Raw genomic sequence first — 5,649 nt, 5'->3', positions numbered from 1 at the left:
CCTCTCTTTGTTCAGGCTCCCTCTCGCTGCCTGTCCACCTCTCCCTTTCCCTCTCTCACTCTCTTCTCTTGGGAAAATTATGATGACCAAGAATAGGTCACATTGGCAATGCAGCCATGGTCCAGCCGGGGATTACAGTGTGCTGACAAAGGCCAACAATAAATACGGCCTGCAAGAACAACAGGTGTCAGACAAGATTGTTTCACTTTAACAAAAGCCCCAGAGAAATAATACATTAAGCTCTTTTAGCCACGTTAGCGCTGTGCTCCCTAACACCGTGTGATTGCCACAGGTCTTCTTTCAGCTCAACTATTATTCTCACAGGGCTCAGATGTCACTGGGATGGCAGGGCTGCTTGTGATGTCACCAGATCAATAGTCTTGGCATGAACCGTGCAGGACAGGTTGAAAATTCACATCAGATGTTTTCGCTCTGATTTATTTAGCCATACATGGGCTAATGGGCATGCAGCTGGGGGACGGAGTTTTTGAACCCAGGGCCCGTGGTGCTGGTGCCAGTCTCTTTCAGCCCACTATAAAGGCACCACTGGTTCTGTTAGTATGCCAGCCGGATCGCCAACGGAGCGAGTCAGCCACATCCTCCATCTGGGTCTGTGCCACCAGTGGGCACCTGGACCCACTTGTGAACTCATGAAACGGAATGCATATTTAACACAGAGGAATGCATTTATATTCTATCAACATGTCTAAAAGTCAGCCCAGAGCCCGAGGACACCTCCATCCGTCTTATTTCCGACACTTTTACCTTGGTGTTGAATGCATCGTGGTGCTTTCAAACAGGCAGGTTCCCCATGTTGGCGGCGCCGCAGCCGCTGGACCTCGTCCAGACACAGGAGGCAGTGAAAAGACAGCCATGGTTATCAAAGTCTAACAAGGTGACTTTGTGGGGATCTGATGATGACCACATCAGCAACACATGCAACATTTATGTCTTGCTGGCAGCGATGGTCTGATCCCATTTCCTCTATGCATCTCTATTGGCATGAGCACGAGGCAGTGTAGCCTGAAGTGGCTGTTGAATGACCACAACAAGAATGTAAAATTGGTTTCTCCACCAACCCTGACACTAGTTCAGTTGAGACAACTAGATAACGGGGGCTTTTCTACCTTTTGGTTTACTGTCCTGCTGTGTAACTGCATTTTATTTTATTTTATTTTATTTTATTTTATTTTATTTTATTTTATTTTATTTTATTTTATTTTATTTTATTTTATTTTATTTTATTTTATTTTGCAACATCTAAAAAAAATTAAAGCATAGAACTAGGTGCATTAACCCCTCTTTATTTACATCCTTGTTTCTTATCTTAACAAACTTCATAAATATTTTTAATTTAATGCAATATTTTTTACTGCAAAAGTTTCCAGCCATTCCAGTCTATAAAAATTACAACTTTTTCAAAGGCAATGTTTTTTATAATTAAAACATTTCAGTTGTTTGGAGTCTTATAATTCAGAGACTGACATAGAATAACCAAACTCAGAGCAAAGTACAACAGATATTAATGAGCCTCTGTCTGATGTCGTCTTGGGGGAGAGCTTTAATATCGTCACTGGTGGGAGTGTGGACTCCAGATCAATCAGACTGCCATCCCATAGTGCTGACAGCCCTGATTCATCATGATTACTCCACAACAGTACTGGCTGTACAACACGTTTGTGTGGTGCTCCACAGAAGCCTGTAGCAATGGCTGTGTGCAGGTGAGACCCAGATAGGCTGCTCAGTGGTACTTCATCACCCCGCTTGTTGTTGTCATGGCTACAATTGGTTTGTGCTTTCCATCTGCTGCATCAGCAAAGTCGGGACTGATTTGGTCACTCGGAGCACAGTGAGTCCCGCTCGCCGCACTGGCCCGTCGATTCTGAGCCATCATTAAAAATGGTACGGTTAGGTGGTTGAGTTAACCCGGATAAACCTTCCCCCTGGGTGCCTTTTTATCTATTCATCATGTTGTTCTACTTTATTTCAGGACAGATCTGGCTCCTTTGCCACCGATCTAACTAGAGACTCCTGGCATGTGGCCTGGGGGTAGAGATAAGTCGATTACAGGGTAGAATTAATAGGAACCGGAAAAATATCAAAGTGAATGTCTCTGTTAAAAATGAGTCTGCATTTCTATTTTTGTCTTTGTACCGGATATGTCTCCAAAACAGACTCAGCCATATTTACTAAATGTTTTGTAGGGTCGGGTTATTACACACAGCATAAAATGAACCACAGTAAGTTCTACAGCAGAAATATTAGCATATTAGCTGGATTACACTCTAAGACAGACATTGGCAAACTGTGGCCCGGGGACCAGATGCGGCCCGTTTTACTTTTTAATCCGGCCCACCAAACTTGTCCAAATGATGTTATTATTTTTTATTATGATTATACTTCTGCCTTTTCCCATCAATGCTTGCATTTCTCCACAGATAGGGTAGAAAAGGCTGGAAGCATGTTAGCATTTTAGCCCTTATGACTTCTACGTGTCATTTGTTTTAGTTCATACAAACGCTCTGTCCATCTGCTCCTGACTATACAGTAATATGAATTTTGTTAGAGTTCACATCTCAATATTGACATTATTCATGCATATAAACAAACTGTGTGTGTGTGTGTGTGTGTGTTGTTCCGTTCTCCAAGTTCCCCTGAGTAATTTGCATTGCTAAGTATATCCCTTGTGCCACCTGGAGCTTTGTGCTGAGCTGTACTGCAGTCAATTCCCAGCTGGACATTCATATGTGACATATTGTCAATTTTTTGACAAAACGCACCTCCACCTCCGCAGACTCCAGCAGCTAGGGGGCATAAACGGGGAATATTCACCTGAATCTGCTGAAAAATGGATGGTTATCAGTTCAGATGAACGCTGTTTGGTTTATTTGTGTCTGATCTAAATGATGGAATTTTTAATATGGAAAAATGTCAAGAAAAACTGCTAAAGTATAACTCGAAATTTAACTTCCTAGAGTTGGTGGATTGAAGTCATGGCCGTGCATTTCAAAGGCACCACAAACAATATTAACCAGTATACAGTTCCTCATAATCTAAAATTGTGTCAGTCAAACCAGGGGTCTGACCTGAGGTCGAATCCTTCTGAGAACGCTTACTGGGCGTTGAGATAGCAGTTTCAGTTTGAAGCGTTTTGGGGAAACTGAAATTTTTTCCCACACTGTGTATATGACAAGTTTGTCAACTGTGTTTTACAGCCATGATGAGTGGTTGGATGGTGGCTTTATTGGATGTCCAATACACATCATTTTTCTAATGCTTTAAATTCTCAAATTAATTAACTTGGTTAACGCATTAATTTTCACACCTCTAATATTTCCGTCTCATCTCCTCCAAAGAGGGAGATTGTTCTTCATGAAGAGACCAGGGTGTCGGCCGTATAGATTCTCTGGGCCTCAGGTCCTGGCAGGTGCTCCGTCCACTCACCTACTGCAGATTCCTGGGCAGCAGAGCCGTACATCATCTGTCACTGCCAGCAGCCTGAACAGTGAGGAAGGAACAAAGTAATAATGGTATATCGTGAACCTGAGTCTCGGCGGCGGCTCGTACAGAGTCATTACAGCGGCACATAATCAAATGAGCATTCTCCAAACCAGATCATTTTTGTCACCCCCGAGGACAGTTCTCAGGCTGAATAACTCATCATCATTTGGCTGCGAATGGGACTCAGTATTAAGGTGTCGTGTGAACGTGAGACGGATTGTGAATCCCATTTTCTTGTAATTCAAATCTCAAGCTGTTTTCACACATCTGTTCCTCGCATGGAAAGTTGGACTCATTTGGAAGAAAAATGCCCCCTCTTAGAAAGAGAAGTGTTTGATGAAGATTCACGGCTGCCAGGATTATGATGAAGTGCTGGATGCCGGCGTGTTACGCAGTAACTATGTCATGATGACATCTCCCTGTCACAAACATAAGCACCGTTTCCTCTCCTCTGTCTTCCTGCTCTCTCACCATCTGTCCCTCCATTGCGTTTTCAGGTAACTGCAGTATTGTTGTTAACTCATCACAGGAGACGCACATGCCATACGAAGCCACGCCATTGGTCGATTCACCGGCATGTCTCGGAAGCCTTGCGTTCAGTGCCACACCAAAATCTATTTACATATGAAAGGAATGCTCCGATGGCTACAGTTGAGGAGGTGTCATTTTTCATGTCAACAGCAGATAGCAGCACACTGCCGTCCTGCTGCGTGTGAAATTAGCTGTGGCACACAAATATATACACAAGCCGTAACAACACAGTTCCAACTGAAGCTTCAGATCTCGGGGAAACAGTCAGAGGCAGAGACGTGACAGTAGGTTTACACAGACACGTACAGTAGAGTACCAGGGTAACGTGTACTACACAGTCACACAGCTGCAAGAATGGCAGCGCCTCCTAATCACACACTGTATATAAAAAGAACACTCTGCGTCCATCGCTGGTGTCCAGTTCAACAAACACACCATTCAGCCTGTCATTCATAAGCGTCGGTGTTTGAAGCTCAGCTAACAGGTCCTCACTGCTGGGAACCAAGGGTCTATATGAACGGTTTAAGTCATGACCTATGACCCAGTCCAAAGACATATGTGATATATTAAATTATGAGAACAGTTGTCGTCATAATCTGTATATGGTATGTACTTTGATGATTTTCTCATTAGTGAGTAGTACTGTCTCATTATAATGAGATACTATGTCAATAACAGGTAACCTTTTTTAGTGTTTTATCAGAGTTTACAGATTTATAGAGTTATTATCAAAACAATCTGATTATTATGAAATTCTTTCTCATTATTGGGTTGATTATATAACCAACACAGACTTCTACAATGACAAACAGAACACTACTACTTCATCTGCTGCTTTTGTAAAAATGTGTTTTTGTGTCAGAGACATGTGGATGAGACTAAATCACTGGAGAGCGATTGAGAAACCTAATGGAATGTTCCATGACCTTTACATTCATAGAAATTATAGAGGACTGACAGACTGACTGACAGACTGACAGACAGACTGACAGACAGATCAGAACTATAGAGGAGCCATTAACCAAAGCCCAGGTGTTAAATATTTCAACTATTTTAATTGTGCTGAACTATCTGGATTTGTAGCTTCAGAAATGAAGGTAAACAATCTGATCCACTGTGTGAGACACTGTTGTAAGCTGGGTTTCCAGACTATGACATCATGCCAATGACCTCAGCTGATTGAACCCAACCAGTGTCCTGTCCCGGGCCCTGCCTCTCTGCAGTGGGTGGAGTGACCGGTTCTATCTGTAGACTTGAGAAGTGACAGCACCAGCTGGGGAATGAAATCCTGTAAGACTTGGTGTGAGGGGCACAATGACCGCTCAGACTCAGCAGCCATTGACTACTCCACTCAGGGAAAACCAAGTCCAGATTCACTGAACGTGAACGTCCTGCCAAACATCAGGAGGTTCGCACACAGAGAGCAGTGTCAGTGAGACCCATCATGTTTGATGAGGGGCGTTCAAGACCCCTGGGGATTCAGAATTCATTTTCTTCAGAGACCGTCTTCGAGCTGAAGCTGCCGATGGTTGCGTTAACTGTTTGGTGACGTCCTGCTACGTGAGACCAAACCAACAGCGCTGTGAAGACGATGGGAGGAAAGCAGTCTCGCAGTTT

The sequence above is a fragment of the Cynoglossus semilaevis genome, chromosome 20 (genome assembly GCF_000523025.1).
Source record: "Cynoglossus semilaevis isolate Cse_v1.0 chromosome 20, Cse_v1.0, whole genome shotgun sequence".
NCBI lineage: Eukaryota > Metazoa > Chordata > Actinopteri > Pleuronectiformes > Cynoglossidae > Cynoglossus > Cynoglossus semilaevis.
Note: the sequence above shows the minus strand (reverse complement) of the source record.